The sequence below is a fragment of the Zingiber officinale genome, chromosome 5B (assembly GCF_018446385.1).
Source record: "Zingiber officinale cultivar Zhangliang chromosome 5B, Zo_v1.1, whole genome shotgun sequence".
Lineage (NCBI taxonomy): Eukaryota > Viridiplantae > Streptophyta > Magnoliopsida > Zingiberales > Zingiberaceae > Zingiber > Zingiber officinale.
The window spans coordinates 80,138,494-80,165,141 of record NC_055995.1 but is presented as its reverse complement, the minus strand read 5'-3'; the positions used below and the strand labels follow the sequence as shown (position 1 = coordinate 80,165,141).

General features: G+C 43.1%; 1 long non-coding RNA gene across 1 annotated transcript; it reads left to right on the top strand.

The window, feature by feature from the left end:
- Window positions 1–1,663: 1,663 nt before the first annotated feature.
- LOC121987537 lies at window positions 1,664–14,802 on the top strand. The gene is made up of 3 exons (XR_006113648.1): window positions 1,664–1,712; window positions 1,987–2,085; window positions 14,786–14,802. It is a non-coding gene; the product is annotated as an uncharacterized LOC121987537 (long non-coding RNA).
- The last annotated feature ends 11,846 nt before the right edge of the window (window positions 14,803–26,648 follow it).

Sequence of the window (26,648 nt, the reverse complement as noted above, 5' to 3'; positions counted from 1 at the left end):
AGCGTTGTGTTTAACTGTTGTCTATTGCATAATTTTTTTAGTGTACATATGTAGACCAAAGCATGATTTTTTACAAGTGCCCACAAAACCCTCCTCCTCCCTCAAACCCACGCAAAGCTCCATGACCCTAGCTCCACCGCCGAAACCCACAGTGATTTTTCCCTCTGCCTAACCCACCGGCGAAACTCATCTCCACGACCCTAGCTCCACCGCCGAAACCCATAGTGAAACCCTAGCTCCTCCCCAAACTCATCTCCATGAAAACTCATCTCCACCGAAACTCATCTCCATGAAAAACCTAGCCTCCAAAACCCACCGCTCGCACCTAACCTCCTCCACCACATCTCCACACCTCCCGGGACCTAGCCTCCTCTGCCACTCCTTCGTGCCACCAGCGACCTAGCTTCCTTTGCCACTCCTCCACAGCGCCTACGACCTAGCCTCCGCCGCTTAAAAATCTGAGGTGATCTTCCTCTTTTTGATGCCAACTTACACATTGGAATATAGCTGCCCAATTTTGTTGCTGGAAAGATAATTCATTTGGATATTACAATTTCTTTTCTTTTCTATTTGAATTTTTGGTCACTCCATCGCATTGAGTTATGCGCGGCAAATAACTTGTGTTGGTAAAATGGAGTTACCTGTCTACCTCATGGATCAACTCACTACGGACGAAATCATTTTCCATAAGTCCTGTTTCAAGTGCAATAACTGCAAAGGAACCCTCACGGTATCGTCGTTCGCCTCTATCTATGTTCTCCCTTTTGGAATTTTATGTTGTTATTTGAACTTTACTTTGTTTGTAATCATCTCTTTTCATTGGAAGTAGCGAGTTTAAGTAAGATGTGTTCGTCTGATGCGTTCCAAATAACTTGGAACGTCGAGATTCCTAGTAAATGATCAATGTTGTAGATTTGATATTCGAGCTAGTTCTGTAGAGTAAATAAATATTCTATTTTTGGATCATGATAAAAGTAGAAATTTTGTCTTCATATCTTGTCACTCATGTTATGCAATCCAATAGTTGACTCCTTTATAAATTTATTGTTAAAAAAAATACAATTTTGTCTACAGTCTTTCTTTGGGTTGGAAACTTAGTAGCACTAAATTGCTTTAGGTAGTATCCTCAACAAAATATATATCAAGATTGAGTAAATCTAGAATGATTCATTGCTTGATAGCATATAGTGAGCAATATTACTATTCAAGTGAGAGCAATATTAATTCTGATAGAATATTGCTAGGTATGATAATTAACCATTGTCAGTTAAATAAGTTAAATCATGTTATGAGAAATTTCAATCATTGTTTGGAAAGCAGTTGGTAATTGCATAAATAATGATTTAGCATTCAGAAGAGTTTTTCTACATCTTTTATTTGTTTCATCTTTTGTTTCTTTAATGGAAGGTGTTTTGTATTGCAAGCCTCACTTTGAACAACTCTTCAAGGAATCTGTTTTAGCTAAAGGTCATTATTTGTTGCCTATATATAAGTTCATTATCTTGTTTTAGCTAAAGTAAACAAGATTTTTTTAAGTGATTTTTTAATGAATTATTTGTTGTCGTTAAGTGTTGTGTTTTGTCTATATTTTTATTTTCTTTTAATGTCAATATTCCTAAAAGTAAATAAGATTTCTAATGAACTGTTTATTTTCTTCAGCACTTACTGAGGGTTGGAGGGTATGTGACATGCATCTTCCTCAGGATTGGAGGGTATGTGACATGCATCTTTTAATGTCAATTTTATTAGTAAAATTATCTATGGTAGTTCACATCAATGTTCACTAAATTTTTTTATTGTGCCAAACTCCAAGAAACAAGTATATTTTTTTGGTATTCCTTTCCATTGTCATTAAAAAAGTTTCTTAAATGGATCTCAGTTTCATGGTTGTAACTAAATTGATAACCTCATCTGTAACCTTATTAGAATAATGATAGTCCCTACAACATGTCAATGTGGCTCTTATTCTTTCTAAAATCTACAAAGATTCAAAGATATGAGAGAAATACATGGAAGAAGACGTGATGATAGGCAGAAAAGAGAACAATTACGCCAAGAGAAGGAAATGTCCAAGTTTGCATAAATGTATCCTATATACTTTTGCTTTCTTACACCTCCCTGCACTTTTATTTAATTTTCTTTTCCTGTGTATATATGTGTGTGAACTGATCCGGCGGTAAGAATGGAGGGCTGGCCCAACGGATAATGGTCCGAGCGGAGCTATAGATAACCCATCCATGGGCTTGGGTTTCTGACGCCAAGGCAGGAGGATCTAAGGGCCGAGCAGGAGTCCGCTCGGCTGGGACCTAAGGGCCGAGCGGGTGGTCCGCTCGGCCAAGATAAGGGCGAGGGTACAAAGGTAGTCGAGCGGCCTATGCGCTTGTCTCGAGATATGTGATGTCAGAGAAGGCACGTCTGATGATAAGGCCGTACACGAGATTGCACGATGGAAGATCCCGCCGTCACATCAGGGAGAGGTGGATACAGTAGCAGTATGGTCTCATATATGCTCTTCTGACAGGCCCATACTTGGGTATGGTCTAAAGCAGATGACTGCTTCGATTGACGTGCCTGGGCTCTTTCGATAGTTCTATATAAGGCCTCCATTTCTTCACCGGAGGTACGCGCGTCTGGATCTCTGAAGCCACTTCGTCTATTTCCTCGCCTGACTTGAGCGTCGGAGGGCCGTCGCCGTCGCCGGAGTACTCAAGGATCCAGCAGGGAGCGCCACATCCCCAGCGTTCGTTGACCCCTGGTTCGGACAGGATCAATTTGGCGCCGTCTGTGGGAACGCACCTGCATCCGAACAGAGACAATGGACGAGGCTGGAAGGATACACAATGTGGCACTCTCACAAGAAGAGTTGGACGCTCTGGTCGAGATGAGGGCCGCCAAACTTGTGGAGCAGAAACAGAAAGAGGCAGCCGAACGACAGGAGCAACAAGCGACATCTGCGTCTGGTGGCCGAGCGGAAGCACCTCCAGCTACCGTCGCCTTTCACCGGGCCTTATTTCGCACCCCTGAAGCCGCACCAGCTCGAAGAGATAGAGGTTCTTCTTCGGACGAAATACCAAGGCGGGATGACAGAAAAGGTAAGGCTCCCCGGGCGGATTCATCTCCCGAGCGGGCCAATCGCCAATTTTCGGAGGCTATTCTGCGAGACCCTCTGCCCAAGCACTACGTGCCTCCGACGATCGGCGAGTACAACGGAACAACGGACCCGGAGGATCATCTGGGTAAGTTTGATAACACGGCCACGCTCCATCAATACACCGATGGAGTGAAATGCCGCGTCTTTCTTACCACACTCTCGGGATCGGCTCAACGGTGGTTCCGGAGGTTGCCGAACGGATCTATCACAAGCTTCAAGGATTTCCGAACGGCCTTCCTCCACCACTTTGCTAGCAGTCGGCGTTATCAGAAGACAAGTGTCAGCCTGTTCGCCATCAAGCAAGATCCAAAGGAATCGCTTCGGGCTTACATCCAACGATTCAACCAAGTGGCAATGGACATCCCAACGGCCACATCGGAGACGATGATGAACGCCTTCACACAAGGCCTGGTAGATGGTGACTTCTTCCGATCGCTCATCCGAAAGCCGCCCCGAGATTATGATCACATGTTGCATCGGGCCAACGAATATATAAATGTGGAAGAAGCGCAAGCCGCTCGGAAAAAGGAAACTCAGCGACTGCTCATGCCGAGCGGAAGACACCGCCGGCCACCCGAGGACCGAGGGTCAAGGCGATTCGTCAGATCGCACGTACAAGAAGTGGCTGCCGCTCGGCCCAAACCGAAGAAGAAGTGGACCCCTCTGTTCTGCTCCTTCCACCAGTCGGATACGCACAACACGAGGGATTGTCGAAGTCTTCCCTTCGTGACTAATCCCATGCCCAGGAGAGCCGAACGACGGTCTCCTCCCATCGACAGAAGACAAAGGACCTATGAAGCTGACCGGACCCGCACCGAGAGGCGACATCACCAGACGCCCGATCGGCACCGATCCCCAAGACGGGAGAATCGCCGGGCGTCCAGAGAACGGTCTCGACCGTCCGCTCGGGAGGAGGAAAACAGGAGCAATGCTTCCCGGGGCGAGATCAGCGTTATTGCTGGAGGGCCGACCGGAGGAGACTCCAACCGAGCCAGAAAGGCGGGCGTTCGGCAGCTGCAGATCCACACGGTCGGCTGTAGCCAAGAGCGGGCCAGTGGACCGGAAATTACTTTCGGGCCCGGAGATTTAGAAGGAGTAGAAGTGCCCCATGACGACGCGCTGCTCATTAAAGCGGTAATAGCAAATTACACTATTCACCGCATATTTGTTGACACAGGGAGCTCGGTCAACATCATATTCAAGAAGGCGTTCGAGCCGAGCTGCTGCCCATGACGACCCCGCTCTACGGGTTTACGGGCAACGAAGTTCAGCCGGTCGGACAAATCCGGCTAGCCACCTCGCTGGGAGAAGAGCCGCTCAGAAGGACAAGGACAATAAACTTCGTGGTGGTCGACTCTCCCTCATCCTACAACGTCATTTTGGGACGACCGGCGCTCGGCGAATTCCGAGCGGTTGTCTCAACCTTCCACCAGAAGATAAAGTTCCCCGTGGAGGACAAAGTAGGAGAAGTGCGGGGAGATCAGCTAGCAGCTCGGCGGTGCTATATAGAGATGATCCGAGCCGCTCGGAAGGCGCCCCGAATTGAGGTACACGCCATAACCGAGAAACCTCCTGCTTTAATTTATGATGAAAAGGAGGAAGTCCAGATCCATCCGACCCGATCGGAAGCCACGACTTTTATCGCCTCTGATCTGGAGAAAGAACAGAAGGAGAAGCTGATTCAATGCCTCCAACGAAATCATGATGTCTTCGTCTGGTCGACACATGAATTACCTGGAATTTCCCCAAGCCTAGCGCAGCATGAATTGCATGTCCGACCGGACGCTCGGCCAGTGAAGCAGAGAAAAAGGGACTTCAGCGCCGAGCAGAATGCCATTATCCGGGCGGAGGTGGAAAAACTTCTGAAGGCCGGCCACATACGCGAGGTGCAGTTCCCGAGCTGGCTGGCCAACGTAGTCTTGGTCTCCAAGCCGGGCGGCAAGTGGAGGGTCTGCATCGACTTTCGAGATTTAAACAAGGCGTGCCCCAAGGATTTTTATCCTCTGCCCCGGATAGATCAGCTGGTGGACTCCACGGCTGGCTGCGAACTAATTTGCATGCTTGACGCTTACCAAGGATATCATCAAGTGCCGCTCGCCCGGGAAGATCAAGAAAAAGTAAGCTTCGTAACATATTGCTACAATGTGATGCCGTTCGGATTGAAGAATGCCGGGGTCACCTATCAACGCTTGATGAACAAGGTGTTCAAGGAGCAGATCGGGCGGAATCTGGAAGTTTATGTGGACGACATTCTTATCAAATCCGTCCGAGCGGCCGATCTTTTCAAGGATATGGAAGAAACCTTCCGAACGCTGCGCAAATATGGAGTCAAGCTAAATCCCCAAAAGTGCCTGTTCGGAGCCAAAGGAGGGCGTTTCTTGGGGTACATAGTGACCGAGCGGGGAATCGAGGCAAATCCCAGCAAGGTTAAAGCACTGCAAGACATGCCGCCCCCAAGAAATACAAGAGAAGTGCAAAGGTTGACCGGTCGAATAACTGCTCTATCTAGATTCATCTCCAGAACCACCGACCGGAGCCTGCCATTCTTCAAGATCCTGCGCAAGGCCACTAAGCTCCAGTGGGATGAAGAATGTGACCGAGCATTTGAAGAGTTGAAAACATATCTTAATTCTCTGCCAGTGTTAGCCAAGCCGGTCGGGCGTGAGTCACTTTATATGTATCTGTCGTCAACTGAGCATGCCGTAGGCTCAGCACTTGTGAGGGCGAACGTCGAAGAACAGCCGGTGTATTTTCTAAGCCACATTTTAAAAGATGCTGAATCTCGTTACACTGGGCTCGAGAAGTTGGCATTTGCTTTGGTTCTAGCCGCTCGACGCCTTCGACCGTATTTCTTGGCTCATACCATTATTGTCCGGACGAACAGTCCACTTGGAAGAGTGCTGTTGAATCCAGAAGCGTCCGGACGGCTTATCAAGTGGACGACAGAATTAAGTGAATTTGACATCCAATATCAGCCCCGCTCGGCGATTAAAGCCCAATCCTTGGCTGATTTTGTGACCGAAGTGCAAAGGCCAGAGCCGGAAGCTATGTGGAGAATATATGTGGATGGATCCTCCACTCGGCTCGGAAGTGGGATCGGAATATTATTACTCTCACCTCAGGAAGAAAAGATGCACCTATCCGTCCGGCTAGATTACAAAGCTACTAACAATGAAGCAGAGTATGAGGCCCTCCTAGCCGGACTGCAGGCAGCACGGCATGTGGGAGCAAGTCGGGTGACACTCTATTCTGATTCACAGTTGGCCGCTCAGCAACTCTCCGGCACCTTTGAAATCAACTGTGTTCGGCTCAAACTCTACGCTGAAGCCTTTGAAAAACTCAAAGCTACTTTCCGAGAGGTGCTTATTCAGAAGATCCCACGAACGGAGAACCAGGCGGCCGATGAGTTAGCCAAACTCGCGAGCTCAATAACGCCGGTCGCCATTCAGCAACCAATTGAAAAAACGCTGCTGGTGGCGCATGTCGACCGGATGCAAGGCCTCGCATTTCCAAGTGATTGGAGGACACCTATTATAGAATTCCTCCGTTCGGGCACCACACCATCCGATGAATATGCAGCCCGGCTCCTCAGAAGAAGAGCCGGTCGGTTTACACTCATCGGAGATCAGCTTTACAAGAAAGCTTTCTCGCGCCCTTTGCTGAAATGTGTAAGCTCGGAGGACTCAGCTTACATCCTCCAGGAAGTACATCAAGGATCATGCGGGGGTCATCCGGGCGGACGCTCATTGGCCAAGAAGATCCTCTTGGCCGGATACTTTTGGCCAACTTTACAAACAGATGCCGCTCGGACAGTATCTACATGCCTTTCATGCCAGAAGTATCACAACTTCTCCCACCGACCGGCAGAGGAGATGAAGGCATCAACCATTTCCTGCCCGTTTGATCAATGGGGAATGGATATTGTGGGTCCATTTCCGATGGCGACCGGGCAGAGGAAATTTTTACTAGTGGCGGTGGACTATTTCTCCAAGTGGGTGGAGGCCGAGCCGCTGGCAAAGATCACTGAACAAATGGTTAAAAAATTCATCTGGCAACACATCATTTGTCGGTTCGGCATCCCTCGCCGACTAGTGTCCGACAACGGGCGGCAGTTCACAGGGAAGATGTTAGAGAATTGGTGCAAAAGCTACGGCATTGAGCAACATTTCACGTCCGTGGCCTATCCTCAGAGCAACGGTCAAGCCGAAGTCGCCAACCGGGAAATCCTTCGTATTCTGCGCGCTCGGCTCGACCATTTGGGAGGGAGTTGGCCGGATGAAGTGCCGAGCGTCTTGTGGGCCATCCGAACGACGCTGAAGGAAGGGACGGGCGCCACACCGTTCCATTTGGTGTATGGCGGTGAGGCAGTCATTCCGGTGGAAGTCGGCGTCGAGTCTACCCGGGTCCAATTGTACGATGAAGGCAACGCCGATCGGAGAAACATGGAGTTGGATCTGGTAGACGAGGAGCGAGCTAAGGCATCCGTTCGGCTGATGGCATACCGTCAGCGGATGAAGCAAAACTACAACCGGCGCGTAATTCCCAGATCGTTCCAAGTCGGCGATCTTGTCTGGAAGAAAGTCAAGCCGGTCGGAGATGTCGGCAAGCTTGAAGCTCCATGGGCAGGCCCTTTCAAAATCATCGAAAAGCTCCGCTCGGGCGCGTATTATTTGGAAGACGAGGACGGACGGCAGCTAGATAGGCCTTGGAGCGCGAACCACCTCCAGCCTTACCGGGCGGGGTGAAAGGTGTATCACTGTAAATCACCGTGTTTTTTATTTTTCGACTAAATACTTGAAATGCAGAGATGAAGAGTCGAAAGAGCGAATATAAGGCATTATCATCGAGGCCCGAAGACCCCAGGCCGTTCGGCCGGGCTGCGTATAACAAGCAGCGTTCGTTATTGCCTGGAGCAAAGGCCTGAGCCGCTCGGCTGGAGGTAAATGGGTCGAGCCAAGCGCTCAAGGATCGAAAACCCGGTACCTTCCGGACGGAGGTAAATTATCCGAGCCAAAATGCTCGACGCAGCAGACCCTGAGCCGTTCGGCTAGGAGTACGTTCTCCGAGCTGGGTGGAAGGGGCATATGGGTTATCCGAGCCGAGCGCCCGAATAGCGAAGGCCCCCCAGCCGATTATATTCGCAAGCAAATGACCCGTGTTGTTCGGACGGGCACAAAGACTGTCCAAGCGCGAGATAAGTTATGAAGGCCAAGGTCGCTTGACCTGGTAAGGAGTTAGCCTCGAAATCCGACGAGCACCGTCGTTAAAAATCGAGAGCCGCGCCGACCGGCTATAAATATCCGGACCGACGAGCACCGTCGTTAAAGATCGAGAGCCGCGCCGACCGGCTATAAATAACCGCGCCGACGAGCACCGTCGTTAAAAATCGAGAGACGAGCCGGCGTCTATAAATAATCCGAGCGGAAAGCCGACGAGCACCGTCGTTAAAGATCGAGAGCCGCGCCGACCGGCTATAAATAACCGCGCCGACGAGCACCGTCGTTAAAGATCGAGAGACGGGCCGGCGTCTATAAATAATCCGAGCGGAAAGCCAACGAGCACCGTCGTTAAAAATTGAGAGCCGCGCCGACCGGCTATAAATATCCGGACCGACGAGCACCGTCGTTAAAAATCGAGAGACGAGCCGGCGTCTATAAATAATCCGAGCGGAAAGCCGACGAGCACCGTCGTTAAAAATCGAGAGACGAGCCGACGTCTATAAATAATCCGAGCGGAAAGCCGACGAGCACCGTCGTTAAAAATCGAGAGCCGCGCCGACCGGCTATAAATATCCGGACCGACGAGCACCGTCGTTAAAAATCGAGAGACGAGCCGGCGTCTATAAATAATCCGAGCGGAAAGCCGACGAGCACCGTCGTTAAAAATCGAGAGACGAGCCGGCGTCTATAAATAATCCGAGCGGAAAGCCGACGAGCACCGTCGTTAAAAATCGAGAGCCGCGCCGATCGGCTATAAATATACCAAGCGGAAGAACGGATATTGGAGTAAGAAACTGCGGAAACTATAAATATTAAAGCATTCAGGCCCGAAGGGGGGTTGGTCCTTCGACACTCGGCGTCTGTTGACTCCACGCAAGCAGGATACGTGCAGAGCGAGTAGGTCTGCTTACTCGCACTTTATGCAATGAGCCAAGCCGATCGGACGCGTGAGGGAGAAAGCTTAAGAGCACGACTGGTGAAAATTTTACAAGCAATAATGTTAAGCAAACAGAAGAATATTATGGACAATGAGTAAGAAGACAGGAAAAGGGACATCGTTTCATTAGAAGAAAAATTATGTCGAACGGCACGTACAAAAATTTCACATCCGCCGAGCGGAGGAAGTACAAAAAGTGCTTGAATAACCCACATCACTCCGGATCCTCAAAATTAAAAAAGATGTCCGGGATGTCGTCGATCATGGCCGCCAGTTCGGGAGGGGGAATGCTCAGGTCAGCAGGAAGATGCCCCCCCTTCTTGAAGTACGCCGTGGTGACCTTGACCGCCTCGAGGAAGGTTGAGGAGACATTGCCACCAAACTTTTCGCCAAATCGCTCTGAGCGGATGTATTCTTGGCGCGCTACGGCTAGGCGACTCGGCTCTCCCTCCTTGTATTTTTTGAGCAACGCCCGGGAAGCAGTTAAGGAATCTTGGAGGGCCTTCAAGTTTGCTTCAGCCTTTGTGCATTCAGCCGAGCGGACCTCCCGTTCGGCGTTCAGCTGGGCCTCCAGATCCTTAGATCGCTGATTTAGCGCGTGGACATCTACTTTCATTCTGTCCAGGTCAGCGATCGCCTGCCTCTTCCGGCTACCGGCGCGCTTCACCTCTTTGTCACGCTTCTTCACCAAGTCCTCTAGCCGAGCTACCTCAACAGCCAGGTCGGCAGCCTTCTTCTATTCGGCCTCAAGAGCTTGTTTCTCCCGCTCGGCAGAGGGACCTTCCGACACTTGGAGTTTTTCCAGAAGGCCCTCCAACTCGGCTAGCCGACGGCTAGTGGCAATTTGTTCAGCCCAGCGCTGTAAGGGAAATAATAATGTCAGGAATCAAACAATAGCATGACACGGGAATGAAGATGGGTTTACCTGAGTGGCCTGCTGCATATTGTTATCGCCGAGCTGCTTGGGCGTCATAAGGGCCACCTGAATCCGGGCGTCCTCGAAGAGCTTGGCGAGCGGACCAGTCAGGGTTATTTCGTGAACGGGGCTCGATGGCCGATCGGCAGACAGCAAATATTCCTCCAATGGGAATCGGAGAGTAGTCTTGATAGTAGGGTGGCCGGACGACGCTTCTTCAGTCGCGGCCGCCTGATGCGAGGACTCCCCTATGGTGGAAGTTTCGCCCAACCGACGTAAGCGGCGGCGAGGTCGAGGAGGAGAGCCAGAAGACTGTGCGGCAGGCGAAGCCATAGGGGTCCCGATCCGTGACGGCGTGCGGTCGGGCGAAGTTACGCCGATCGGCGCCTGTGGTTCCCCCTCTTGGGCTGAGTGAAGGCGGGGGTCTCTTCGACGTTTCCGCCGAACCTCCAAAGGCGGATCTCCAACCTGGGGAACGCCCAGCTCGGCGGGAGCCGAGGAAACAGGATCGATTTCCGCCTCAACCGCCGCCGAAGCGGATGAGGCAGCTTCTGTCTCAGGAGCGGACTGTGCCCCTCCCTCTCCTGCACCTGCCGGGCGGCTAGGGATTAAACCCCGCTCGGCGAGCTCCTTTTTGGTGGCCGCTTCAATTTCTACAGACTTCAATTTCAAGTGAGCGGTAGCCTTGGATCGCCACATGACGTCAGCTGCAGTGAAAGAAATTAAAATCAGTTAGACAAAAAAGACTAAGAGAGTAAAGAGTCCTTACTCGATGCGAAGAGGAATTTTAACTGGAGATAATCGAACAACTATAGTGAAACCTGCCATGTGATCGTTATATCATTGGCTTGCTTGATCTGACATTAAATTGGATTACGAACTTGCTCAAATTGCACGGCGGTCTGCCATTGGGTGCGGAAGGCTGGCCGATCGGGAAGTCGGATGAAGAAGAAAAACTCCTTCCAGTGTTTGTTGGAGGTCGGCATGTTATCAAAAAATTTAAAGCCTATTCTACTTTGGAAGATAAAAGTGCCCGGCTCGGATTGTTTGGGGTAGAAGAAGAAATGGAATATCTTAGGGTCAAGAGGAATACTGTGCAACCTAAAGGCGACGACCGCCCGCTCGGACACATAGTCCAGTCAGTCGGACTCACTGCCTCCTTCGACTAGACTTGAAGGGAAGGCAAGTGATCCGGCGGTAAGAATGGAGGGCTGGCCCAACGGATAATGGTCCGAGCGGAGCTATAGATAACCCATCCATGGGCTTGGGTTTCTTGTCACGCCCCCAGAAGAGTCCCTGTCCGAGAAAATTTCGGCAGCATCTCCCCTGTACGGCGGACAATCAAAATTTTCTACAAGCACTAAATACTCAGCCACAGGCGGCTGGAATAATAACAGTAATGAAAATCAATCACCACGCAGTTTATATATATATATTCAGCCTCTGGCTGACACAACCACGCAGTAATAATACTCTGACTCGAAATCAACCCTACTCAACTACACTCGTAAAGCCCAAATCCGATTTTTTTCTTACCTCTTCTGCCGTTCAGGCAGGCATGTAGTAGAGTAAATCCAAATCATACGAAAAGTTCATCCAACGGAAAGATTCCATACAATATCCATATGTAAGTCCAAAACAAAACTAAAATAATGTCTGATAGCGAAAAGCTAAAATGAAACAACTCAAAAAAAACCAGCAGCGGAGTAGCACTACGTGCAGTGGGGACTAGCGACTGGAACTCCCTCCTGACAGCATCAACCTGAAGGGGTGAGTCCAACACTCAGCAGGTACAGTTGATATGCAAAGTAAAGAAATAACACCTAACACTAATCATGCGTACAGTCTCCTGATATAAGAAAGATATATATATGCATCTGAAGTAAACAGGAGAATGCTGTACTAACCAGGTCCTGAGTATAAGGTCAAACAGTCCGAGTGGTATAGGAATCCTGTATGCATGTCAAACATAGGTATCCAAACAATATGCAGCATATAAATGCAGCAACCACAAACACAAACAATAAATGCATCATGCATATGATGCCAATGATGCGTCCTGGTCACCCCTGACGCCAGTCGATCATCTCATACAAAAGTGAGGCCGAGTGGGTAGGGCTGTGACAACCGTGCACTCTGTCGTCACTACTCCTGATGAGTGACCGAGTGGACGGGATGCTGTCGGAGTACACCTATCCTCCTACCCCAAATCATAGATGGGGGAGCGCAATGCTCTCAACTCCCGGTACTCAAAGACGGGGAGGAATCCCTGCCGGATAACACGTTGTGTCACACTACCCATGAGCGGACCAACGGTGCCTAACAGAGTCCCTGCTGCAACACACTCAGCCTGAATCGACCACTAACCCATGAGTGGTGGTGTGTGCAGATCCATGTAACTGGCGATGTGCTCAGCAATAATGGAGCGGACTATCGCACAGCATGCAATCATGCAAATGATGCATGGCAATAACCATATAAACATCCTGACCTAATCCATATATATAGAAATGTGCACCCTAGGTCAAAGAATCATATCAAATCAAGGTACACAGAAGGTACAAAAACCTAGGTCCTGAACATGGTCAAGCATGGCATATCACTACCCCTATAAGCATATATAAACAGGTAAAATATACCTGAGATGCAAAACCAATCAATCAATCAATCAAGCATGTAAGATTTGGGTAGTGATTAACCGAAAACAGATAAGAAACACAATTAATGCAGCATGTTAATTTAATTACTAAGCATATCAAATGACATAAGTCAAAAGTACCCGCCTCCAAATAAGAAATGTCCAATCCAACGTCGAGATACCGTCTCGCGTCAAAGTCCTGTGTTATCAAACAGATAATGTATTTAGCTATATAGCTAAATAAAAATCTCCAAACCTATTTAATAACCTTATCCTTCCTTAGAAATGGAATTGATCCCATGTAACAAAACAAGCAATGGATTAAATTCAATACCAATCCAATTCTATACATAAACCTAATTCATCATATAAACTTAACTCACATCTACCATCATAATAGTCCAACCAACACAGAATCTACTACAAGGATCTGTTATCCTACACCTTACCTAGATTCCTAGCAGAAATATTGCTGCCGAAGAAAAGTAGCCGCTGTTAGAAAGCTGCCGGACCTAAAACAAACCACAGAACAACACCTTGCTGGAATTCTTCCCACGGAACAGATCAATATGGTATCAAGCCATAATATCCTTGATCAGAACAAGAACAAATATCAAGCCATAGGAATCATAGATCTAAACACCAACCTAATTAACAACCTAACCTTACCTTAATCGATTTGTCTCCGAGAAAAATGAAGCAAGGCCGGCTGTAAAAATCAAACCCAGGGCACGGGACTGGTGAGGAAGATCCCTGCGATCGCCGGCTGCTCAAGCACGAAACAAGGCAGTGGTTGGCAGTGGCATCGGAGCCGGCTAGGGCACTCGCGTTGGGCGCAGGGGTGATCGAGAGTGAGGGGGTCTCGGAACAGATCTGGTGGCCGTCACTGCTCTGTGCGACGGCGGCTCTCGGCTCCCGACGATCTAAGGCACAGACGATGGCGGCCGGCTGTCGGCGCTAGGCTGAGAAGAAGGGTCGGCGTCGACTCGGCCGGTGGCGGCGACGCGATGCAACGGGACTGATCCTCCTTCCGACGAGCCCCTGCTGGCCGAGGGGTTCCTGTCGCGAGGAGGAGGAGGAACCGCCGCGGGCGGCAGCGGTTAGGGCAGAGAGATTTCGCGTGGGGAAGAAGAAGGGGCGCGGCACGGGTTCGGCAAGAGAGAAAAGGAAAAAGAATTTAAAAGGGAAAAATCAACTTTTCCTCACTTAAATGGGGTAGCCTAAACAGGCTTTTCCGGACCCCGTTTTTATCCCCGTCAACTCGTCCGTACGAGCTCCGAAAAATTCCCGAAAAATGTCCAAAAATTTCGGAAAAATCCCTTATTAATATTCCCTATTTTTCCGGTATTTTACATTTCTGACGCCAAGGCAGGAGGATCTAAGGGCTGAGCAGGAGTCCGCTCGGCTGGGACCTAAGGGCGAGGGTACAAAGGTAGCGGCCTATGCGCTTGTCTCGAGATATGTGATGTCAGAGAAGGCACGTCTGATGATAAGGCCGTACACGAGATTGCACGATGGAAGATCCCGCCGTCACATCAGGGAGAGGTGGGATACAGTAGCAGTATGGTCTCATATATGCTCTTCTGACAGGCCCATACTTGGGTATGGTCTAAAGCAGATGACTGCTTCGATTGACGTGCCTGGGCTCTTTCGATAGTTCTATATAAGGCCTCCATTTCTTCACCGGAGGTACGCGCGTCTGGATCTCTGAAGCCACTTCTTTGCTATTTCCTCGCCTGACTTGAGCGTCGGAGGGCCGTCGCCGGGACACCCCCTCGGCTCGGTTCTGTTGCAGGTTCGCCGGAGCACTCAAGGATCCAGCAGGGAGCGCCACGTCCCCAGCGTCCGTTGACTCCTAGTTCAGACAGAATCATGAACCATAGAACGTCATATCTTATCTACATGTTTATTTACTATTTTGTAGGGCAGATGCACATAGACAATGCCAACAATAGCAACAACAACAACAACATGAAGGTTTTGGGACCTCCTGTGATGTTAGTGCACCCAAGGTTTCTTCAACAGTACTACAACAGGATCAGTGACAAGATATGAAATTTGTCTTTTTTTAAGCAAGGCAATGCCAAGGTTGGTTATTTTGGATCCCATCTTGTTAATTGAGGTTTTGTTTTTGTTACTGTTAAGTTTAGGAAACTGTATAATGTAAGCTGTGTTGTTACAACATAGCTTGCCGATCAAATATCAGATACAACAATGCTTGATAATAACCCTTATTATCAAATGATTGAGTTGTCCAAATGTATTTTGCTTGTCATTAGTAGATCATTACACTTTTTATAAGTTGATATAGAACTTCAATCTTGTTACTTTTCACCTATATTTTAGTATATTATTTTTGGTGTACATGACAGTTTGTGGGTGCTTTTTTGTTGTTGTGCTTTGCATACTGTTTATGAGGAATTGGCTTGTGAACCACAACAAATTTCTTACTAATTGTTGTCACCATAGGTCCACTAATGACCCTTGTCAAGTTTTGATTTATCTCATATGTACCTTAATCCAGATTTTCTAATTGTTGTATGGTGTGAACTGTGACCTTTGTTTTTAGTTTTTCTTTTGCATAATAATGATGGTATTATTTTCTGTGGCAGATACACAGTGGTAGGTGTTTTGTCCCAGTCTCAAGCTAGCAATACTTTTTGAGTGTATCTAGTAGAAGTAAGCATGCAGATCGTTCCCTTCGAGACCAACTAGCTATTTTGTTCTTTTTTGTTTTAAATTTGAATGTCACTATCTACTTTGAAATAGAATTATTTAGTATTTGAAATCATTAACTGAATTCTACTTTGTAGCTGAATTCACTTGTAAATATTAATATTTACTTTGTAGCTGAATTCTATTATTTTGGTATGAGTTTGAAATCATTAGCCAAGCTGATTAACTGCTATTATATGTCAAATTTGAATCTGGATATGGTAAAAGAAAAATAATAGCTTTGTAAATATAAAAATAATGATTTTGGAAATAGATTTTTTTATTTTAAAAAGACAACGCTTTTAAAGCGTTGTAAAAATGTTGTCTTTGTCAAAAACAACAACGCTTTTAAAGCGTTGCAAAACGTTGTCTTTGAAAAAAATAACAACGTTTTTAAAGCGTTGCAAAAGCGTTGTCTTTGCTATAAACCACAACGTTTTTAAAGCGTTGTCGTAGAGCGGACTTTTAACAACAGTACTTTTAACAACGCTTTTTCACCAACAAAGACAACGCTTTTAAAGCGTTGTCTATTAGCTTTTTTCTTGTAGTGTGGAGACGCCTTCCACCTTGTTGAAGGAGCCTTCCAACCTCGGATAAGTTTTCCTAGGAGTTATAAAAAGACCTCTGGACCTAGGAAAGATACAATAATGAACTACAAGTTTTGTATTCACTTACTAGTCATTATTTGAGCTGTAAATGTCTGTAAGAGGCTACTCCACATTCAATAAAGGAGTTTTTCTAGTGGAGCTTTAGTCAACACCTTGGATTAACAACCACTTAGGTTGTAAGCAAGTAAATAGATTGTCCTCTTACTTTTTATTCAATTTTATTATTTTATTTAGTATACTTGTGTTACTAACTAGAGTTGAAAGAACGAGAAAGGTTCATTTTATTTTTAATAGACAATTCATCCTCCTCTTACCGACCCCGCTACACAACACTAATAATATTTTATATGTTTTATTTTCCTATTTTTAATCTAACATGACACGACTTAATATGGTCAAACTATCTAAATTATCTTTACAAACTAAGTATATATTATCTTATAGATATTATGATTTTTAATCTTTTATAAGATATTGATGATGTTATATAATCTCACCACCACCCCAAGCGTTCAAAACTATTGAGTTAAGTTGTATAAAAAAAAATCAATATTGGTACAGAAGATAGTTGTTGGATAAAAAACAAGGGTCTTCAAATCTTCAAAATAATACTATTTTTTAGCCTAATGCATGTTAAGCTACCAAACACTAAAAATACATGCACCCCTTTTGTGCCCTAGACTTATTTTTATTTATTATTTGATTATTCAGAGATTTATTTTGAGCGTGTGTTATGTTTTGAATTCAATTATCAATATTTGAGTTAACTTATAAATGCATCCCTTCAATCTTGACTATTTGCTGGGCTTAATTCAGTATTAGGTGGGTTTTGATTTCGATTGGATGGAGGTTTAATTGATTCCATTTTGGTTATTGAATGGATTTTGGCCATGTAAGAATAAGGATTAATTCTCAAATCAAGTAGAGAGAAGGGTTAGTTCAATTAATAGAGGTACTTTTATGGTGGTAAAAAGGTTAATACGTTCGTCCTTAATGTCCCGTTAATATGTCTCAGGGCTAACACGGATGAGGTAAATCACGTGCAACTACTAGCTTTTAGAATAATGATTAACACATAAAGGAGGCATTTAATAAAGGTACTTTTATGATTGATATATAGAGAGTAACGGTAAGATTTAATCTGGATCTTGAGATTTATCAGCATTGTCCTTCTTATATATTTAGTTCATTATTTTTGCATTTTAATGTACATTGAATTGAATTTTATGCAACATTATCTTTTGGTAAGAGCTGAAGGATGTTATTAGCCAATAATTGTTACTACTTAGTAAAGAAGTGTTATATTGGGTTGTTCCTTTTATGTATTAATGAATATTCAATTTAGATATTTGAGTATCTATTCTGTGATTTATAATGATTGGTTGTTCTTTGGTTTAAGGAATGATAGATATATATAATTTTGCGGATAATGTACTTTGGACTTATTGTGAATTTTTCAGTACTAATTGTTATTTTTTTAAAATTTAACGTAATGTTTTAGTCATGCATGGCAGCCTTGATGCATGTTACATGACCTACTTTCTTACATGTCTATAGATATCTCTGAACCGTTAAAAGATGAATTAGATTGGTAATAAATAGAAGATAATAAATAAATCCTTCTACATTAATGTTCACATATCTCTATAATAATATAATATTATTCACTTTAGATCTAAATCTTTATTACTTTACTCTTGAGATCTACTCAAAAGGTCTCATACTAATAAAGATATCTTACATTCTTTTAAATTTATAATCTCTTTTAAATCTTTTCAATGTAGGACTTTGATTGAATCCTCAATAATCCGGTCACTCTTTGTTGGTGCGGTTTACACTAACCGTCTAACTCGGATTTTGATGAATGACAAGTAAGTTAAGTTAGGCTTTGTTGTGATCTAACCACTTGATTAAGTGTGCAGGAAATCTAGCTAGGCCGATGGACCGATCGGATAGCTGGTACGAAATCCAGTTAGGTCGACGGGCCGACTGAATAGCTAGTACGAAATCTAGCTAGGTCAACGGGACGACCGGATAACTGGCACAAAGTCTAAATAGGTCGACGAGCTGACCGAATGTCTGGCAAACTGGTAAGTTAAGGTAAGTCACTGGAGGAGAGTGATCAAATGAGGACGTGTCTCGATTGAAAGGACAGTAGGCGTCGGTCCAGTTTAGGTTCATTTGGGATCCCTAAGTTGAGACCTTGACTAGTTCCTAGTCCTGGAAGGACAGGAACTAATTACTACTCTATATTATTATTAAATTGCTCTAATACTTATTTTACAGGGTATTTTTGGACTAACATTGTCTTGCGGGGCAAAAGAAGAAAATTACCTTCGGATGAACAATGTTCGAAGGTACCTTCAAGCAGTGAAGGTGTTTTCGTACTATTCATAGAAGACATCTTCCATGGCTAAAATTTTAGCGTCGCAGCAGAAAAGTCCTGGACTGTTCAGGATCAAACTTGCCTCATTGGAGGCACCTTCCATGCTCTATTTAAGGCTACTCGCCTAAAGCTTCTACAACAACTCCTATACGAGCTACCGCGTATCTGATTAAACTTCCTATTGCTCCAGGCTTCTGCTACGACTCCGCTGCAAAGCTGCTACGCTCGACGATTGCTCCAAGGACTTCCGATCATGGCTGGCAGAACAACATCGACATGAGCGCTCCCACTTTAATCTCCAAAGTGTTGGTAAATTTTTTTTGTGTGTAATTAAATACTGCAAAAGGACAAGTGCATGGTGTTGCACTTGTTCTAACTTTACTTGCACTTCGATTCTCTCTCCCGGAGGTACCGAAAGAGATTTATAATGAATTGTCCATCGATAGGTCCGCGGGACCTGAGTCTTAGAGTAAAAGTCGCCGAAGGCTCCGAACCAAGTAAACTGCTTGTGTTCCTCTCATGCCTGCTTTTCGTGTTTTTTTCTTTTTCACCGCGCTTGCACTCGGATTTTAAAACGACGAAAAGAGAATTTTTGAAAACCACGTGATTCACCCCCCCCCCTCTCACGTACGACTTGATCCAACACTCTTAACCTGTTATGGGCCTCCCCACGAGCATCCGGTTTCCCTGACTTACTTCGGGACTTCCCCCGCAAGCTTCCGGTCATCCTAACATGCTCAGGCCTTCCCCAACTTCATTCAAGATCATCCCACATGACATCTGGTCTAGATCGTAACTCTGACACCATTTGTTGTGTAAAGGATATGCACATACCTCCATAATGACATAAGCCTTTTGTGTCCAAAGAATGTTCACATATATCTACAATGACATAATATTGTCCACTTTGAACCTAAACCCTTATTACTTTGCTCTTGGGCTCTATCCAAAAAGTTTCATACCTATGGAGATATCTTACATCCTTTTAAATCTATAATCTTTTCCAAATGTTTCCAATATAGGACTTTGATTGAATCCCGAACACATTTCTTAACTGGAATATCTATTGGTCGTCTACATACATTTCTTAAAGATTTTTTTTCCTTAATAGATATAATCTCGACTTTCTCTCTAATATTTTTATTTTTTATTTTATCTATCCTTGTATAACTTTAACATCTTCACCTCCCTAACTTTCATATCCAAAGATGACTGATGAGGATATTAAAATGAATAAAACTAACACAAATACATGATATAAATTCATTGAGTTTCTCTCACCGTGGTATAACTGGCCCTCTTTGTCGTCGTTGAGAATATTCCTACCTTGATTAAATTTTTTATCTCAGCCAATTTTAGATACTATCCACAAGCCTATCTCAATTGACGCCAATAAAACTACGTCGGTAAGGTTGGTATATCTAACAATATCAATAATAGCCAATTGTTAGATTAATTAGTTTCAGAGATGCTAATTGATACTAATAGGCACCTTGAGACGATGAAGTGGTACGTATTTCATTGATCTTTTGCCTTTTACAAGTTGCACATGTGGTAAAAGATGATTTACTCATCTCTAATATCTCTGTCAATTCATCCCTAGATCGATGCAAATGAACTTTGGTATATCGTTATTGGACATCCAACGTGGTTATTATGCAAGTTATGCACACAAAGCAAACTTTATTACCCATGCAGTCTTCTTCAACTGATAAAAAGATGGACAATGCTAAATGTCTAGAATTTGATCAGCCAACATACACTTTATAAGTTATTATTAAAGATATTTTAGTAATATCATCTCTATATATTAATTACATGCATGTATTGCCAACCAGATTCTGGTCAGATAGATTTATCATAAAAAGATATTATTTTGATAGTATCTTTTTTCTCAAAAGAAGAGCCAAAAGAAAACGATCGAGATGACTTTGAGTTGAGAAGATTTCATTGACCTACCGATTGTCATAATTAATGATTTCAAAACCATGGAAATGGCCAACGGAATGGTGCAATCAAAACATACAAAGACAACCCCAAATTTAAAAGTAACAACAATAGCTCTACCCAATCTAAAAGTAAAACAAAATACTAGATCGATGAATCATTGTGTTTTCTAATTTATTTTGATGGTCGGTATGATCCCTCCACGTATAAATAAATTGATACATATGCACATCGTCTAACTTTCAAATTATCCTAAATCTTCCATATGAACATCTACAAATTCTTTGTCTTTCATAAGCATCGATTGCAGGATCGGTGATGGCACAAGCTATTACGATAGCATCACTAGCTTAACCTATGTTTCCAGCGACGCTTGCATAGACTCAGACAAAGACTACACCATTGACTCGACCTACTTATCCTCCAACCAGCATCAACTGGCCACCTTGTGCAGCTTCTCGACAGAACGCGGAGCTGCTACATGTTGCGACCGGTTGCGCAATATTACAAATACTTGTGTTGGGATTCAATCAAAGTCCTACGTTGAAAAAAATTGATAAAAGATTATGGGGTTAAAAGGATGCATGATATCTCCATTGGCATGGGGCATTTTGGGTATAATCCAAGAGCAAAGTCATGAGGGTCTACGACCCAAAGTGGACATATCATGTCATTGTGGAGATATGTGGCATCCTTTTGCACAACAAATGGTATCAGAGCCATGATCCAGACTAGATGGCATGTAGGGTGGCCTTGAATGAAGTTGAGGATGGGCCCAGAGTAGGTCAGGATGACTGATACTTGCGGGGAGGCCTGGAGCAGATCAAGGTGACCGGATACTTGCAGGGAGGTGAGTAGGTCAGGGTGACCGGATGCTCGCAGAGAGGCCTGAAGCAGGTCAAGGTGACCGGATATTCATGAATAGACCCGAAGTAAGTCAAGATTGACCGGATCAAACTGCTTATAGGGAGTCCCAAAACATGTCCCGAAGTAGGCTAGGGTAACCGAATACTCGCGGGGAGGCCCGGAGCAGGTCAAGGTGACCGGATGTTCATGGATAGACCCGAAGTAAGTCAAGATTGACTGGATCAAACTGCTTACGGGGAGGCCCGGAACAGGTCTTGAAGCAGGTTAGGGTAACCAGATACTCGCGGGGAGGCTTTAAGCAGGTCAGGGTAACCAGATGCTCGCGGGGAGGCGAGTAGATCAGGGTGATCGGATGCTCGCAGGGAAGCCTGAAGCAGGTCAAGGTGATCGAATGATCGCGGGGAGGTCCGGAGTAGGTCAAGGTGACCGGATGCTCGTAGGGAGGCCCGAAGTAGGTTAAGATAGGACCTAGGCCCAAAGTGGATAATATCATGCTATTGTGGAAATATGTGGACATCATTTTGCATAACAACTTGGTGTGCACCTACTTCTTATACGATAACTATGACAGACTCTACAAAGCTAACACTATCAAGCCTTTGGAATTCGATGTTTACATCGATGTTAACATGTTGATGACAATGAGCATACAAAATGAGTCTGTTACATATAGAGCAGAGGTTCTGATCGTTGCAGTGGCCAATAATTCTGTATCGATTTGCCTGGTGAGTGGTGAATACCAGCAATGGAGTTCCCTTCATTGTACAAGCTGGTCAATAACAACTTCTATCTTCAAGTCCATGCCAAGCTAAACTTGGGTGCAACTCAAACCATAAGGTTAGTGACATATATATTCTTGTTTAATTCTTGTTAACTTTAATTAGAGCATCTTATTCCTATATTTTATTTTGAGAATATTAACTTTAAATTGCGTGAGGACCCCTTCTTGGCTCCTCTGTCGATATTTTTGTCTCCCTTTTCCCTTTGTGACGTGGCATACTCATTGGTGGCTTTAGACTTTCCTATTCAAGGTCTTCTTGTTGTTAGTACGCAGTCATCTTATCAGTTGTCCATCTTCAACTACTTCAGACAAGAATAATTTTGATGGAGTAGGGTGGGACCCTTAAAGTGGGTATTGAAGTAAAGAGTATTGGCTGACATGATGGTCAAAATCCATATGGAGTCAACTTAAGTGGTCTGACCTCAAGCCAACACATAAAGACTAATTAGAATGATTAGCTTAATCCCTCGAGAAGAGAGAAAGGGTAAGGGAATAATCCCTTGAGTCCTGGTTGGACACTCATGAAAGACCACTTGAATAGCTATGGGAGGTCACACCCCCAAGGTCTTCCGACGAAACAAGGAAAGGTTTCCCTATACGTCTTCGAGCGAATGCTTTTCAGCGGTTGACCCATCCGTCCGATGGACCAAACCTCTCTCTTAAGGTCCGACTAAACTTTCTAGCTGAGCAGATGATAATCACCGGATAGATTGAGTCATCAAAAGTCATTGAACCGTACTAGTACTCAGTTCCCCTTATTCGATCGGACTTGATTGGGAGTGCGTTAAGTTTATGACAAATTTTATCAAGCTTTTATATGTTTAGAAAGTCATTGTTCTCAATTTATTCTATCGAATTGAGGACATGGATATATTAACAAAACTTCAAGAGTATATTAGTTTTAGTTTGAAATGATTCGGAGTTTTCTAAGTCCACTGACTAATGGGCCTACACAATTTAAAAATTTAAAAGTATGGTATTTTTAAAATTAAGAAAGTTCTAGTCTTTAGGAACTCATTCGTAGTGTTGATTAGAGAATATCATTGTCCTAGGCCCTATAATGAGCTTGTGATAAATTTTATTATACTTTTGTAAGTTTAAAAATTTACTGCCCTCAATTTACACTATCAAATTCAGCTCTGAATGCATAAATATAGTAAGAAGGTTTTGAAGAGTATATTGGTTTTGATTTGAAGTAATTTGAAATTTTTTAGATCAATCAGTCAATTTTAGATGAAACTGATTGATAAATCTAGGAAGAAAGAGGAGGGGTATTTTAAAAATATAGTATGTGATTTAGGTGTTATAAAAATTGGCTACGTGATTTGGATAATACTTAAATTTACTTGCACCGTTAATTAAAATGTCAAAATTATTATATCCAAAAGTATTATAATAATGACAACAACTAAACCTTATCTGAATAAATGAAATCAATTATACGGATCCTTCTATATCAATATACTCCATCATTTATATTTAAATTTTTATTTTATTTTATTTTATTATTACTAATTAAATTTTTTCTGTCTTCCTTTTCTTGTTTCATATATATATATATATATATATATATATATATATATATATATATATATATATATATATATATATATATATATATATATATATATTTCATAATATCATATAAATTTAAGATCCTTAGTTTTTGTAACTCTGCTTATATGTTGATATTCAACTCATTAAGATCTTGGATCCATATTTTTACAAATAATTCCTTGTCCAGAATTATTTTTAAAAGTCAACTTGTTGCAGATAAAGTTAATTAAAAATTCAGGAATTATTTTAAAAAGTCTTACTATTAAAAACAGCGATTGAAAATACTTTAAACATTCTCATTACGTCACTTATTAATGAATTATTCTATTTGAATCGGCTCGAGCTAAAAGAGATTTAGAGTTTTTATAATTATGTAACTTGCTGCCAACAAAATAAAATATATAGAAAAAAAATTCAGTAAATTCATTGCATAACACTTAACAATTAATCATGTTTTCAACTCCTTTTCTTCTTCTTATTATTGTCATTATTGTTATTTCATGAGATCAGTTCAAGGTTAATAAATAAGATCAAAGTCAATGAAGGGTTTAATCATTTTTATTTAATTTGTTTCACTATTTTGTAGTATTTATAATACAACATCATAAAATTTGAATCAACTTGCTCTATATAATCTCTCTGCATCCATCCAAATCACAGCTCAAAATTCAGTTGGAGAAGCAGGCAATGGAGAAGAGATCAGGCTCAAGCTACTACTGGTTTTGGCTTCTCCTGCAAATTCTACTGATTAATGTTCTTGGGCTTCATTGCCAGCCCCCTCCAGGTATAAATTGATTCAGTTATGTACCATTTAAAGTTGTTGTCGTTCGATTTGGAAGTCGGAGTCATAGAAAACAGTCTCTCGCAATACCAACTAAGGTCGCATACAATTGACCCTTCTTAGGGATCATATATTGATGGGAGCAAGGTCGCATACAATTGACCCTTTTTAGGGATCCTATATTGATGGGAGCTTCATGTATCAGATTGTCCTCATATGTACACCATTTAACTTTAAATCTTCCATATGAACATCTACAAATTCTACCTCTTTCATAAGCATCGATTGCGGGATCGGTGATGGCACCAGCTATGTCGATAGCACCACTGGCTTGATCTATGTTTCCGACGATGCTTACATAGACTTGGACAAAGACTACACCATTGGCTCGACCTACTTATCCTCCTTCCGACAGCAATTAACCACCTTGCGCAGCTTCCCCAACAGCACGCGTAGCTGCTACACGTTGCAACCGGTGGTGCAATACTACAAGTACTTGGTGCGTGCTTACTTCTTGTACAACAACTACGATGGACTCCATAAGGCTAACACAGTCAATCCTTTGGAATTCGATGTTTACATCGATGTTAACATGCTGATGACAATGAGCATACAAAACGAGTCTTATACATATAGAGCAGAGACTTTGATCGTTGTGGTGGCCAACAGTTCTGTATCGATTTGTCTGGTGAATACCGACAATGGAATACCCTTCATATCGTCTTTGGAGCTGAGACATATAGATTCCTTTTTGTTCACGTTAGTCAATGACAGTTTCTATCTTCAAGTCTTCGTCAGGCGAAATTTGGGTGTAACTCAAACCATAAGATCAGTGACATATATACACTTAAAAAGGAAACTAAATGTATCTTCTTGTTTAATTCTTACAACTTTAATAGACAAAAATTTAAAAAATCCTCACCTACAACACTATTATATTAATTTTTTTTTTATAAATTTAATTAAAATTATTTAAACTTATCAAAATTATTTAATTATTTTTTAATAATTATGGTTCATAATTATACCCTCCTAATTGCTATATTATAAATTTAATTAAATTGGAGCAATTTAATTAAAGTTGACGATTATTTTACTTTAAAAAGGGATTACCGACGGAATCATCCATTGTAATTCCGTCGGTGCACTAGTTTAATGACGGAATGACAACGAAAAATTATTTGTTGGAAAATAATTTGTCGAAAATGATTTTACTGATGGAATTTAAATTCTGTCGGTATACACTGATGGAATATAAATTCCGTAATATTAAATTTCCATGGTAAGTTTTCTTGATAGAAACAGTATTTTTAGGCGGACTTACTAACGGAAACAATTCCTGTAGTATTCCCTAATATTACTAACGGAAGTTGTGTTCCGTCGATAGTTATCGATGGAACCCAGCTTTCATGGCCTGGGTAACCACCGACAGAATATCAATTTTTTCAGTAATTATATGGGTAAGCCTGAGTTTTTGGATTATGGCTTACCTTTTTTATGGAAATCATATTCTGTTGTAGGGATGCAAATGAGCTAATCCGAACAGCTCGATCAAAGCTTGACTAGAGCTCAGAGTTGATCGAGCTCGAGCGGGCTGATTTAATATTTGAGCCTATCTTGTGCTCATTTAATACTAGCTCGATGGCTCCTTGAACCTGTTTAATCCAAGCTAATTCAATATTTTAATATTTAAAATAATTATTATTTTAAAATTAAATAATAAATTAAGGAGGTGTTTATGGTTAGGATATTTATTGGGTTTGTTCTCAAACTCGATGATAGTAAAGGTGGAATCTGTGACTTCAATGGTCCCACACGGTCAATCCTACGATTATTTATGAGGAGATAAATTAAGAAGTTACAAGGTTTTTTTTTTTTTTTTTTTTTTTTTTTTGTATATTTATTGAGCAGCCCTCCTAGTTGCTATATTAATGTTGAAATAAAAATATTAAGGTTTTTTCTTTTGTTTTTCTTTGCTGTTGATAAAATGCAATATTTGTAAATGGGTTTGAGATGGTGTTGCGGTTGCATAATTAAATTAGGTATCCGACGGATCCGTACGATCGCATCTGGATAGAGTTGACGAATGCTCCTTATTGGACCAACATCAACACCACTCAGCAGATGGAATACGCCTCCAATGAC